The sequence below is a fragment of the Plectrocnemia conspersa genome, unplaced genomic scaffold, assembly GCF_051122295.1.
Source record: "Plectrocnemia conspersa isolate PC_06_02 unplaced genomic scaffold, ASM5112229v1 ptg000008l, whole genome shotgun sequence".
Classification (NCBI taxonomy): domain Eukaryota; kingdom Metazoa; phylum Arthropoda; class Insecta; order Trichoptera; family Polycentropodidae; genus Plectrocnemia; species Plectrocnemia conspersa.
This window is the reverse complement of record NW_028277172.1, coordinates 2,307,848-2,324,311: the sequence shown is the minus strand read 5'-3', so window position 1 is coordinate 2,324,311 and position 16,464 is coordinate 2,307,848.

Below are 16,464 nucleotides of genomic sequence, written 5' to 3'. Positions count from 1 at the left end.
TTTTATTATTATAATTTAATTTTACAATTGCTGTTTCGTATATATAATTGAAATTGCGTTTTTGTTGTGAAATAATAAATAAATACACCATTTTTTCAAATAAAAAAATATCTATACTTTTTTTGGGGGGCTTACGAAGTGAGCTACATTCAATCCAGGTCTCATGAACTAATAGGTTCACCTCTTATTCAACTTTGTGATCTACACGAATATTATTGGGCCAGAACTTATTTACAATTTTAAAATTTGGTCAGTAGACGAGAGAATAATCTTCTTGTCGACCGACCTCGTAGAGTTTGATCATATTTTTTTACTAATGAAAAATGAAAGCATCGGTCAGCAAACATATTAACTCTAGCGGGATTTCTAATTTAAATGTTCTTATTTTCAACATGTCTACCGATTTATTTTCTGATAAAAAATAATTCACATTGTGAAAATTAAATATTTTAAATTTCTATAATTTTTTACAAATTCTAGCTGGAGTATGGAACTATATTTTGTTTCGAGCCTCTACAACCCTGTTATGTAATAATAGCAAACCACTGTTTCATTTAAATTGCCAGCGATTAGTGTCGTGTCCTTTGTCTTGATTTAAATGCACATTATATAAATAATATAACATATTCTAAAAAAAATCTTATTTGTATTTCTAAGAAGTAACATATATTGTTTAAAACCTATTTTTTTGTTCTGATTCATCTACAATATGTTACAATGATTGATTATTTCCGTTTTTTAGATTTTTTTTGCTTTATAATTGCAAACTGCAGTAACCTTGTAGGAAAATTACAAGGTTATTAACCTATTAACAACTAAGAATATATTATTATAATAATTTTATAAATAAATTTATTCAATAAATGTGTAAAATAAAACAAGTTTATGAAAACCTATACGGTATCAAATAGGCATACATATATGTACATAAAATATACACCCTTGAACGAAATAAGCAAAGACAAATTACAATAGCTAACTGTAGTCTTACTGTAATTAAGTGGGTGAACAATAGCGAGGTCGAAGATTTTCCTATTCTGGAATTACTATAGAATCCGCATACATATTTAATGAATTTTTCGCATATACATACTTTTCACATTAATGTGCAAATATATTCTTAATTGTATTATTATATTTTATAATATGATGATCTTATGAAATAACTGATACAGTATTTAATATTTAATAATAGATGTTTTTTTTTGATAAATATTTTGGGTGTCATATTTAATGAAAATTCAATATTTATCAGGCACCAAGTTTTACTTTTGATTTATTTTATAATATTTGATATCATCGTTTTATTTTTCTGATTTTTATGATTTTACGTATTAAACTAAATCCAACTATTTAGCGATTATTTTTTACGTCTCTAGCTTCTGGTTTTATTGATAAACTTAATAGACACAACAAAAAATAATTTGTTATCTCTAAAAGCTAGCTGGGACTCGGGTAACGATCGATATTATCAGTAGTCTAATTGACGATTGGTGTGAAAGTTGTGATTATTCTCTTTAATTAAAAACATTATTTGAATAAAGATGTGTGGAAACAAGGAGGACGTTATTTTTTATATCTATGAAGCGCTTGTTGCTGAGCAAAACTTTGAATCTATTAATTTAGCTACGGCAGGCAGTGAAATTTAATTAACGGTATATATATAAACAATATCCATTTTTAGTATTACGTACGTTTGCATTTTTATCCAGGCATAATATCAAAGTTAAAACAGCTTCTACCCACGCCCCGAAAAATGGATCATATTGCAGGAAAGTGAGTGTGGTTTTCTAATGGTTATCTTGGTGTAGATCTGCTTGGTGTTAGTTCAGCCAGGGCCGGTCCGAAGGGCAAGCTACACAGTCTGGGGCGCCAGCTCTAGAGGGGCGACAAAAAATCAGAATAAAGTAATATTTCTTTCAAAAGTTTTCAAACAGTGTTGTTAAAAAACTCTAAAATTGCTTGATGCGCGCACATTCAACTGTATTCACACGATCAGTGGCAACTAATAATTAGAGAACACTCAAAATTATTTCGTAAATCTGGCGGATGATATTTAACAATACCATTTATTTATTTAAGCTTATAAATGCTTTACCATACTTACTAGTCAATTATTTATGACAATATTTATATTGCACTGGGGTTCTTAAATCGCCATTTTTATTCATTTTTAACACTGCAAAATATATTCTTAAATTATTTTTAATGTGAATATAGCAAAGGGTTAAAAAATATTTCTTTAGCTCCTCTTATTTATAATAAATCTCATAGTAACTATGTATTTTACTCTCTGCGTCTCATGGCACAAGTATTATATTCTTTGTTCTGTGGTTACCATTCAGTTGTTTTCGCCGCTGTTTTTCGGCGTTGATCTAATATTCTTTAGGTCTTTAATGCATAAATTTATTAAATATTTATTATATTTACAATAAATTTTTTTGGAAGATTTTTCGCAGAAGTCATTTATTTATTCTGAGTTAAGTTTTTCTAGTAAAACGTTCCCACCGAAATCGTAGGAATGAATATTATGATGGCGAATGAGTCAGGAAAAATGACACAATCTTGCACTAAATGACAAACGCTTGACGAAAGCCCATCTCCATAGAGAATCTTAATCATCCTGTGGCGAGAAAGAGTCTGCAAGAGATCGAATGCATCTAAGCAATTTTAAATGTTTAATTTGTAAGTGACGTATTCATGTCATTAATAAATAACGTAAGGAGCAGAGGAGGTTCAACCCTTGAAGAATCCTCGAAGGAGGGAAATATGTTTTATACAATCGGCAGCCAAAGGCTACGAGCTGTCTGCGATAGAAATGGAAAAAGTTTAATTTCTCTCCACTTCTCACACATTTCTCCATTTCTCGGTTGTCTAGTTAAATGTCAATGATTCGGGGCGGAACCAAACGCTTTGTTATTATGTAATCAAGATCTTTTTAAACTGATTTTAAAATCAGTAACATTTAAAAACGTGTTTGAATGGTACTTGTTTTTGTGCACTTATTCGGAGAAGATATTATATTTGGGCAACGATCATTGAGTGCCTTTGTTCTATGTTTGTTAAGTCTCGTTTTTTATGCAAGTGCTTTCGAAACTGTTAATGGATACCGTTTAATAAATGTCCACTCAAATACGCAATCGTTTGCTTTACACAGATGAGAAAAAATACCCAATTAGTATTATTCGCGATTAATTTTGTCGCAACGATTACGTATGGTCGCGACATTATATTTTATATAATTTTTAACGAAACTGTTTGTTTTAATTTGGTTATCAAAAATAAATTAATGTGCTTTAAATAAATCAGATATAATTTTGCAGCAATATTTACGCATCCCCCTTCGTATTAAAATCTTCCTTGTGCTCTGAATCTCGAACAATTTATTATATCACAATTTTATTATATAACGTTACACTGCGAGACGAGTTGTGTAACACATTAAAGTAGTGTGCAAGATCACTTTGGTCATTCGTTTTGGCATTGGCATTTAGTTACGACATTGTTATTCAAATAACACCACCGCCGGCGGTGTTGAGGTGTTGAAACTAAAAAAAATAGCATTTCGGGGCCATTTTTGTATGCAGCCAATGTCGACCTGTCAATTATATAATATCGGCAACTGGTTACTGGTCCAAACCAAATCGAAACTGGGTCACTGTTGATAATCCAAAAAAATCGTCATTGGACTGGAGAAGAAAAAAAGTGGAAATATAAGTATTTCCTGACTCGGAGATGTTTGATTTAGCCCCGATTTTGGGATTGAGTTACCGCTTCAGTCTCCGTTATGCCATGTCCATTGTTCTGTATGAACAATTTACATAAGACCAGTATTGAGAACGTTACGGTATTTCTCTGTGCACAGATTTGAGACATCATTTGACACTTTTGTCGAGGAAGTACAATAAAAACGGTAAATTATGTATATTGTTTGCTTAAGTGGCCAACTATACTTTTGGGTGCAAATGACTTAATTAAGCCATTTTGCTTCCACCATTCTGATACATGTGCTATGAAAAGCACATCTCTAGAATAGCAATAAGTATAATAAAAAACAACTATCTGAAAAACTCCATTGTCACTATAGACTAATCCTTAGTAATATTTTAATTTATGAATTTAGATAACCATACAATTTCTGTACTCTCTATGAAGTTTTCATTTATGGTGCTAGTCAATTTACAACTAAGGCTTGTGATGAATTTAGATAAAATGAGAGAGTTGCTAGATTAACTGCTCAATGGCTTAATAAAATTCATCATACATTAGAAGATTAGAATCAATAAGTCCTAATATCCGCCAAATTCAAAGATCAATAACCAGAAACATATGCTACAAAATATCGAATGGATTCATATGAATGGATCTTTTGTATTTTCGAGTATGTATAACACAACATGATATAATAAAAATAAAATATTATAAAATAATCGATTGAGATGAGCAAAAAATATCTTGAATGATCCGCGAAAAAATTTAAGTCATGACCTGATTTTTTGCTCTAAACTCACGGTCATTATCCATGTGTTCATATGCACATTATTTACTGTAAAGCATGGTTAAAATGACCTTGATATGACGTCATTTTATTATGTGCTTTAATTGCACGACTTTAGATAATTCGTCTCGGCAATGAAAAATCAATAAGAGATTCGATTATTAATATTGATTTAAATAATTATAACTGAGATATTATCGAGTTTCTCTAAGAATTTGCTTAGTTCATTGTACACATTTATAAATAAATTGAATAATTATTATAATACATATTAATAATAATACCAAATCGGTGGTTTAAGTCGCTGATTCAATTTCTATATTATTAATATATTTAAAAATATTTTTATTTTCACATTTTTAATTAACGTATATTTATTATCAAATGCATATATAAAATTAATTAGTATAACAGCAGAATTTTTAGTAAATATTTACATGATTAGTTTAGAATTTAATCAATCAGATTTTATTTTCCATTGACATTATAATTGCCAAGAAATTAAATGCATTTCGGTCTATACTCACTTTTTATTGGAATAATTATAATAAACAGATAGGCTAGTTATAAAATTTTGAGTCATTAATCTGAGTGACTAAGTATATAATCAGGAAAAAGATATTTAGTTTTTTCTTTGCTAAAAATTACTATAATATATAGGCTGCGTCGTTCAGAAAATAGAGTTAACTCAGATCTGATCAAAGTGGAAGCGACTGCGTCTATCGATTTGGTAGAGCTCAGTTTAAGTGTGAAATAAAAGTGACTTTTCTACAGCAGCGCTCCAGCTTTAGTATAATAAAAAAAATGGGAGGAGATCAACGTACCTCTCATATTCTATGTGTGATTTATGCGTTACCGGAATTTCTTATGTCTTATTGTGCTTTCATAGTTTAAACATGTGTTTTAATACACAGAGTTGCATAAAACCCGCAACAATTTGAATTGGTGTATGGATAACGGTCTTCTTTTTTTCTGAACATTCCTTTATCTTACATATTGTAAGACTGTTATAATCGTTGATAGGTGCACTGCATTCAGGGCTGCATAAATCATTTTAATATATTTTTTCTTTATTTGTACCATTTACAATAGATCCTGTTTTAGCGATAATTACCCTGGAGAGAAAAAATATAAATTGTACAGTGTCTAATATTTATTTTTTTCCAGCTCCTGGCCAAAGCCATTTACCTGGGTATCTATTAATTTGTTCTTACTTTTATTTATTTATTTTTTAGGGCAAAAAAAAGTAAGGAAAAAAAAAACTTTTTGTTTCTTATTAAATTAGCTAGCATTTTTTTTAATATATATGTTATCTTATTAAGGTTTTGAACTAATGGGTTAGAATGATTTATATTTCTGTCATGGTAATTTACTTTAAGTTTATCGAAATAATCGCGTAAAGTGTCTATTTTTAAATCTTTATGTATATTAGAGTTTCGGACAAACCATTGCGCATTTGTCGCCATTCTTAGCGCAATATTTTGTTGCGTTTGTAGTGATTTCGAGTAATTACGACCCTAGTATACCTCCCCAGACGGGGGACGCATATGAAATAACTGGTCGGATGATCGATTTGTACAGGAGCAGTTTGTTTTTTACATTTAGTTTGCTCTAATATAAATTGTTTTTTATATTATTATTAAGAAATTTTACTATTCATAAAATTATAGTAAATATTTTTTAATAAAATACCGACCGTTGAACATAAGACATTACAAATTGATTTACCTGTAGCTTTTAAAATACCCTACAATATTATTATAAAAAATGTATATATATAAATAAAATTTTCACTTCAAACTCCACTATACACTCGCTGCTGCGCCACCTACGTTACCTCTGAGGATCTTCCACTGACAACATCCCTGAGCCAGCTTCTTTACCACTGTTCAGAGAAAACATTTCGCTACTCATAGTGTAATATAATGTAATGACATACTCACTAGTTTTCACATGCGTTTTACAGGCTGCGAAGTCACATCCATTAGGGTTACCAAACTTTAAAAATAACACTTTTAATCATAGTTACTTTAAAGTAGCATGAATTGCAAAAGTTAAAATGACAAATAACAGATTTGAGCCACAGTTAAAGAGTGGAGTTTTAATCGTCACCAAAGAAAGATATTAAGAGAGCCTACGCACGTAGACCTAACACCAGGGCTTCGCCCTTGGATATTCAAATCTTCACGTGGCTTCGTGTTTGATTGTTATATGTACATATATTATTAAAATTTATATTTTTGTTAGTTAAAATGTTCTTGCCATGAGATATTCAGCGACTTTAACGAGTTATTAGGTCTAGAATTTTTTTAAATAAATGTTTAAATCGAAACATAAGAGTAGTTTATACTATGAAATGCTTAAGATTCGAATCGTTAACTCATGAGAAGGATATATTGTTATTTGTTACAGTGCACATAAGTGAAGTTTCACAAAATAACTGAGTACAAATAATGTTAATAGCACATTTTCATGTCTATCGGACGTTTTATTGTTACTGTTATTACAGTAGAAGTATTTTGCAGTAAGAGCTGTTGTTGGCCGTGAAAGTTTCACCGTCAAAAGAGAAAACTTGTATTCTATTATTGCAGCGATGATGTTAATTTCTGCAACCGCACTACTGTGTCTATCGGTCCAGCCAGTCTCTATTACTGGGACATCCGTTTCTATTTACTGCAAAAGCGCGTAACGCCCGTTTCCGGCGGTGAAAGTTGCCTAGAATTGGACCTTCGAGTATTGATGTATAGACAAAAATAACAAATAAATTTTAATTTGTATTATATAGACTTAAAATTGAGTTTGTTTTAAATAAGGAATGTATTCACGAAAAATATTATTTAGTTACGAAGCATCTCGACAGATGTCTATAGGCATCCACAATAAATGTATTTACTGATTGTAGAATAATTCTGTATTAGCTATTTTAAATTAAAATATAATTAATTGAATAAAATACGCACTTAAAAGTAGCCTAGTCCTAAACAGAACTTAAGACTTATTTTTAAGGGTTTAATGTAAATTATGTAAAATAACTTTTGCAGTATAATAATAAAAATACAATAAAAAAGTATTTACATACTTTTTAAGTAAACAATTTGTAAATATCAAATATTAAAAATAGTCTTAAGATAAATATATTTATATATTATTATTAATATATAATACACTCATATCTTATAATGTTATCCGCATTATATAAGTATCTTATATATGGATATCTAAATTAAACAAATATTCTTATTATCGATTTGTGATCAAATGATTATACCCTTTTTATTAAGAAATATCGCTTGATTATTATAACATATTAAAAATTTATGTCTGATGAATTATTTATATTTTTTTCATGACATTTTTTTTTTGGAAATAGCAATTTTAATGTTTAATACACAAAAAATACTACATTAAAATATCACTCGAAATTTCTTAGCTACAATTTTTTTCTACTACAAAATATATATATGTAAATATTTATAATATATATACATAAATCTACAAAATAATCATTATAAAATTATTTTTTTATTAATATTTTTACTTTGAATATGAAGATAGATATCTCTGAGTAAATGATTAGTTAATAAATGTATAAGATTCAAAAGCATCAATAAAAAATTTACTTTGCAACTAACATAAGCTAAATCTATTAATCATAGTGTTTTTATGCATATTAAATTCAATATACATAGAAAAAAACGCATTAATGATATTTTTATTCCATTTACCAGAACAATAGACTAGTGGTAGTCAGTGATTTATACCTAAAAGACCTGAGTTTGAATCCCATATTAAGTATATAGTATTTACAAATTTCTAATATGATTGCTTGGATTTAGTGATTATTATTTAATTATAATTTATATCGATCATCACAGATAAAGTTTTTTTATATTGTACTAATTTCACGGATGAATAATCTAATTAAAATCGAGCTTGCTCCTGCATTGTCAGCTGTAATTAATAAATTTAAAAAGTTTGCGTTCAGTCTGGTGTCTCACTACATACTTAGTAGTTGTTGATTGTGTTTGTTACAATGCCAGATTTACAATAATCAAATAAATTCGTATTCAGTTAATTATTTTAAAACTCAATTCAACCAAATAGGATTTTTGAAATGCAATCAAAACTTTTCTTGCTATATAATAATGGTTGATTGTGTACATCCCATTGTAACGCATTGGGCTGACATCAAAAATATTTTGCCTGATAATGACTTTGGGGCCTCTTTGTGATAGTCAAAGCAACTGCATTGAAATTATACTACATTGGTTTCAGCAAATTATCGCGTATAAGTATGTCCATTATCAATAAACGTAACTCCGTACATTTTTTTCGAAACTATTGAACATCGTTCATAAATTATTTTAATAATCTAATCATGCATATAAAAAATATTGCATATTTATTTATTTTAAACATATTATATTTCCTCTCAAACACTTGAAAGTTTTTATTTGCCATTTAATATGCTGCCGCGCAGTATCATCTGCGATTTATCTCCGGCTTCCTCGTTGCGAAAGGAGATAGTTTTGTGGTCGCCATTCGCGAATCGGGGACATGACCTCCAAGTTTTATGTGTCATTGTCAAATTCGCAAAGTGTGTGTGTATTTTTTTACTGACGTAATCCGAGAGAGCCCGGTAATGAACTGTGCTTTTGCCAACCGCCGTATATGGAAGCCTAGTAGAAAAAAATCGCATTGAACGCTGTGATATAACTGGCAACACGCGCAAATTTTTATAGCTTCGACCTCGAGTTGTGCAACTTTTCAGTACTCATCTCAATATCGATCTTAAATTTGAAGGAAACGGCTATGAAACTAACCTATCAATAAATAACATATTTATATTTTGATTCAGTTCTTGTATTTTAATTTTATATCATTATTAGCTGAAGTATCCAGTACTTACAGCTTCGAATTAGATCATCAAGTACTCTATTTTTTAGCGTTTTAGTTTTTTTATATAATAATTTATTATTTTACAGCACAAAACTGTCTAACATATCCGTTGGAGAGAGTGACTAAAATTTCCAAAGTAGAAGTCTGACTCTCAAGTAATATTCGAAATATTTACCTGATTTTTAACTATATGAATATTCGAATAATTAATTGAAACGATATGTATACTTGAGCAAAACAGTCGATTTTTATATACCTGAGTGACTAGTGTCGCTCCAAAATCCATGGTCATAATGCACCTTTATTTTGATTTGAAATTAGAGACAATGAGACGCTTCTTCTTATCAAAAAAATGATTTTACGCTTTCGAAAAACATTTTTAAATATAATGTTTAATGGCCGTACCTACTATGACAGAAATTCTCAGAATTTGTTTTTTGAATTTTAGTTAAACGCTTATCTCAAAAACAGGCGTGCGTCTCAAATTTTTGTGAAGTTTGAGTTACGTTTTTGTATTTTTTGTTTCAAGGCGCAAAAATTTTATTTCATTATCAATAATATGATCATAGATAATTTATTTATAGTTATTAAATTTATATGCAAATCTGCATAAAACAAACGTCGATAAGGTTTTGATTTTTATGTATATCAAATACGTTCCAAACATTATTAACTGTTGCATATACAATAAATTCGATAAAATGTTCCATAAATTATGCTGAATTCAATCGCAGCTATTCAAAGCATCCAGGTCTATCGACAAAGTTTATAGATATGACATACAATAATGATATTATTCGCGTTTTGACGGAACATGTGCTACGAAAGTAATATAGTTACATTCCCAAACAATGGAGATTTCCTTATTAATACTGTTATTTTTATTATAACGTGTTGAAACAAAGATACATTGTATCAAGAACAAGTGTCCTTTGTGTATAAAATAATAATTCAGTAATATATTTAATAGTTTTGAAAATCAAAATAGTAATAGACTATACGTCACCACAAGAATACAAAATATAATTTATTAAAATAAATACTGAGAATTTATGGTTACCTTTTTATAACCAAACTCTCTTCTGTTCTATTTTAAAAATAAAAAATAATAATTATGGGTTCAAGGGACAGAGTTCATGGGTTTCCGTTAACTAGAAAGCCTGTAAAGAAAGCAACAAGTCTATCGCCGTCGGTGGATATTTTTGTACGGATGCCTTTTTTTTAGCTTTAAAAAATAATAAACTTTGCTACCATTAAAAGCAGGTGGCTATGCTAATTCTGCGAATTTGTAATAAAGAAGAGGTAATAAAATATTTGCTCACATAATTTGACAATAATATTACGTAATTTAATAGCTTATGTATAATTTATTAAAATGACTACGTAATTGTTTGTATTTGTGGGGAACAATAATAAATAAACACTCGAGAGAAAGACAATTATATTAGAACACACAAGAATAAACAATGACCACAAAAACCACGAACATCAATCATCGTAATATTTATTATCCCTAAGCACTGCAAAACAGGAACTGCTCGCCTCAAACAAAGTTCATCTTCTTCGGGAGTTTTTCTTGTTATATGAAAGCGAACACAGTGGTTTCGTTTATAAGGGACCACCCGCAATACATTATAGAGGCAGTGTATCAAATTCGTTTCAAACATTATGGATTCGATTTAACAGGAAATTATAGTAATTTAAATAAATACTTTGTTCCATAAAACAAATTTTTTGAGCATTTATGTAAAGTAAATCTTTGGATTATTTTTTCGGAAAAGAGTTATTCATAAGGTGTTCACTTTTATGACCAAACGTAATGCTCAAACAATTCGTTTTATGGAACAATTATTTTATATATTGCTCATTTAAATTGTCCTTAAACAATATTAGCTATTGTATATACAATAAATTAGATAAAATTATGTTTTTAAAATGTTCCATCAATTTTGCTGAATTAATTTGATCGCAGCTGATCTTGGATGTAGCATAGCATTGTGTTATGCATAATTTTTAAAATGCAAATAGTTCAATGAATATGAAAGTAATGAATGATTAATTATTTTTAATTAAATAATAATTTAAAGGCAATTATTTGACTTTTTGCACTAATTGGTTAAATAAATTACTATCGGAAAAACCGAGAAAAAAGTTACGAATGTATTCAAATAATCTGGGATCCATTAATGTAGATACCTCATACATATACGATGTCCTTTGTTAAAACGAATCCTTAACATCAAGGCTCTATTGTACTTTTAAAGTTTAAGATTGAGATCTAGTTAATTGTTGATCATCTTCACTACTGTGGTTCGATCAATGTAATCTTCCTCGACGTTGACCGGTTGCGTCGCGAAGGTTCGTTGTATAACCAAATTGCGTTATTACGTCACGCCAGAGATCCTCAAAATGGGTCACCTGAGGTGTAGCGTTTCATGCTCGAGACGGTAAATAAAATGAATCACTCCGGCGGTAAACGAGGGCACCGCTTTATTTTGTCGCCGATGATTGACGGCCGTGGAAAAAGTACAGGGTCAACGAGATGAATTTAGTTTTTGCAAAGAGTGTTTTTTGTTTGCCTTCTGCTGCTTATAATTTAGCGGATAATTTCGCATACAACAATTATTATAATATATTTGCGTTTAGAAGCTTGCGTGAGAGTTTGAGGTCATCCCCGAATTCGTGAATATGGATATTTATACATACATAGATGTCCCTATACAATTTTTATTGTATAACTGTAACTGTATAAAAAAATGATATACGTCAGATATAAAAATATAGCTATTATATACATATATGGATGTATGTAAAGGTTAAACGCGTTGAAAACGAACACACTAGCATACCGGCTAACTCTTTATATAAATATAAAAACTACTGCAGCAGCTCATTGCCACCCTCATCTTCCCATCGCCAAAATATATTTAATCTTGTTCGTTTCGCGACAATTATCGGCTAAAAACGGGGGACGAGGGCGAAACTTTTTGTGTACTGCGAAATTGCGATTTTGTTTATTTATTATCGTGAATATTTAGAGCAGGAATCTACTTTACTACTTTAAGATAGTCAACCGAGGTTTTAATTAAATAAAAATCTGGTTATAATACGTCACATTTTTCAGAATATCTCTAAATTTATTGCGTTACTCTCTTTTAAACTATTCGTAGGATTAACGCTATAAATAAAAAATTCGTGCTGTATAACCAAATATATATCACTAAATTAAATGTTATATAAGGTGACCAGAGGTCCTCATTTTGTCTTCCTTTAATATTTTTTTTCAAAAAAACATTTTTTGAGTTCCCATAGAAATTTCTGCTCTTTGAAAAAATTTTGAGGTGATCTTTAAGCAAATTTTTTTAAATGATCTATTTTTTAGCTTTTGCAGCTATTTGTTCTTATCAAACAAAAATTCTAAGATGATTTTTGAATTCATTGGTTAATACTTACTTGTAGGTATTCATTATATCTGATTGACTTACTTAGTTGGTACAGATTTACCACATTGTAACGCATTGGGCTTACGTTTGTCAAATTACAACGGAAGGTTTAATAATAAAAAATTCAAAAAAATCAGCGGAAACTGTCTACATAGCTGAAAATACAAATGGATAATCATTGCTAGTCTAGAGTAGTAATGTAATATAAGTTCAAATGCACCCTTGTTAGTTGTCAGTTAATTTTATAATTACAATTTAGGTCAAAAACAAAGATTAAACTTCCATAAAATTCTCTTATTTCACGGATAAAAATAGTCAAATTTTTATTATACGATTTTTAATCAAACAATAACATAAATTCGTTTTTGGGATCGCAAAATTAAAAAAAAATATTTGACAAAACAAATAAGGGTTTTATTCAATAATATTATCAAAATAAAATAATATTATCAAAATTTATATTTATTTCTGTGACGGCATCAGGAACAAACAGAAGATAGCCCCAATAGCCGTCAGAGAGTGCCAAGTGACGCGACGCAGATCGCGTACTCTCTCAGTCTCACGTGCTAAGAATGACTTGTGTAGAGCACGAATTACGGTCTGCGATTTCCATAGAATAAATTATGAGTTATTTGCAAGCGCTTACCTTACATTAAATTCGTATAATTAAAGTTTTTTACATTAAAAAAATATTGTTTCTTTTTGAAGCATATGCGCAAGTCCCACAAAGAATTTCACTTCAACTTCGTTGACGAATGAAAAAACGTCCGACAAAGTTTTAAACAAAATCTGGACTCGAAAATGAAAATAGTTTGCGTACCACTAGTTTGTTTTACTGCATAATTACTATCAACTTATTAACAGTTGACGGCTCTTACAAAAAATTAAATTAAAAACAATAATCTTTTTGGCAACTAGAATATGGAATACTGATTTTTAGAAGTAGCTCATAAATGAGGTATTTTATAAATAACTATCAAAGGTCGATATCTACTAGCATACCAGTTATTAGGTAATTCTTCATCATCGACCAGTTCATCATTGAATTTTAAAGGTCAGAAGACCTAAAAAATTCGGCACGTGCGGACCTCCGGTGTTAACCTGCGTTTTAAATCCATCCATCTGTCTAATAGAAGTCTGTTTACCAGTCAAAATCTAGAGCATCCAACGAGGACAGGCGATCAACTGAGAATGACAAGACGTGCCACAGGAATAGTGATTAATGACTGCGGAAAAGAATCGCGAGAGAGTGAAAAACTGAGAGGCGGTCCAAATCTTTGACCTATTTAAACCAACCGCGTTAAATAATAGCAAGACGGTTCAAGAAAAATTGCAAACCGTGACGTCACTGGCTAGGCAAAGATGTCGCGTGATGTCACAGAAAAAAATTAAAAAAATACCGCAATGCTTATTAATATTTGCGATATTATATAATATAATATAATATAAATAAGTTAGAACTTTAAATTATCTTACATAAATATATTTTTAATCATTGTATTTGTATGTTTTCACAAATATCGATCCAATGTCACTATGTTTTTTAATGTTTTTTTTCTAAGTTTGTTTTAAATTCATTACACTTTGGTGAAGAACTGGATGTTATATAAACAGATTTTTAAAAAGCATTTGATAAAATCAAGCTTTTGTAAAAAAAACGAATTTCGAGTTTTCTGAATGTTTCATGAAGTTATTCTCAAATAGTTTGACCGGTAGATATTAGTTCATCAAGTATGAAAACTCCTTTTCAGAACGATATAATATACCTATCTACTGGAGCACCACAAGGATCCATTGGTACGACTTACAACTTTTTGAGAGAGCCTAGCTTCAGATTCTCTTGACCCGCAGGAGAAGCTCAATTCTTTATATAAGTAGAAATATATATGTACCTGTGAAAATGTGTTTGAATGTGACTTAACTAAAACGCCAGTGAAAATATAACTTCGCTATTAATACCCATTCACTTTAATATATAAAAGATGTTTTTTTAGAGGTATAGAACTTTAAAATTAAAATAAAATACATAAAAATCATAGTAATGGCGCCATGATATTGGTTTTATTGGAATGATAATTATGTGCAATTATTGTTTAAATATGATTTCGGGCATATGGGTCCAATTTTAAAGCAGACGGGGCCGTATATCGGAAATAACGCGGCGAATGTTGGCTTCCAAGTCGTCCATCGTCTCTGGATTATCGGCATATACTAGCGACTTCGCATATCCCCACAGAAAATAATCCAAATGTGTTAAATCACACGATCTTGGAGGCCATTACGCGAAATTATGCGCTCATCGAATGTTTCCTTTAATATATTGTGTGACATGTTGCCCCGTATTGTTGAAACCAAAGCTCTTCCACATTATTGCCATTCAATTGGAGAACTAAAAAGACAGTAATCATGGATCTATGGCGCTCTCCATTGACTGTAACGTTCTGGCCGCCATCATTTTTGAAGAAATATGGAACAATGATTCCATCAGCCTATACAGCACACCATACAGTGACTTTTTGTGGATGTAACGTGGATGGCAATTTTGCTTGTTAACATAAGCCATTTAACCAAAAATGAGCCTCATCGCTGAACAAAATTTTGTAGTGAAAATGAGGATCAAGAGCAATCTCGTTTTCGGTCTATTCACCGAACGTACGAATCACAGGAGTTGAATTTTGTTAGCACGTAAACCAAGATCTTTCCTTAAAATCTTCCATAGTGGATGGACATATGTAGCTTCAATTGCTGTGCACGATGGCGAATCGACTCATTCGGGTACTTCGTAATACTACACTCCACAACAGAAACAACTTCGGTGCGCACTGTACGACGTCTCTGCGGATGCGTATTATCAATTAGCGTGATGCAAAAGCGATTAATTGTTATTCAAATGACTTGCTCGAATATTCCACACACCAAGCATATGTACACATCAAATATTAATATTTTTTAAGCCTTAATAATATTTTACATATTTTTAAAACCCTCTTATATTATTCGTAGCTTTAGCTATTCTACTATTTATTGCATTATTTTATAGTTGAATATGAAGCATAAGATTGTCATCAAAAATACATAAAGTGAATGATTTTAGTACTTCCGCAATACTTGAAAAATTATACAAATTTTTGTTTATATTAATACATATTGGCCTTTTTAACCTACTAGTATATAATCCAAGTAATAGTGATAACATAATACCACAACAGTTAGCACAATACGAGGAAGTTTTGATTTGAATTTTTTCATGGTCAATACTTATGTAAGTATTATAAACCTTCTTAGCCTAACCTTCTGTTATTGATTAGCGACAGCTGTTTCGGAAGTGTTTTGAGCTACTTCCTGCTTCAAAACTGTAATGACTTTGAAGGTGATAGATAATTTGCGTGACATGAGAGTTGATAATGAAAAGGATGGCGCAATCCCAGTGTTTAATGTGCTCATTATATAATGTAGTTAAATAAGTATTATGCTTCCACTTCACTCTCCGAAAGTAGGCGACAGTTGGCCAAGGACGGGAAATATAATGTGAAAATTCGGGCTTACTTCGGTCGAGCTCGGTTGTCCCCGCGCTAAAATCTCTCGCAAGTTCTCCGAGGTCACCGCGAACGGGAGGTAAACTGG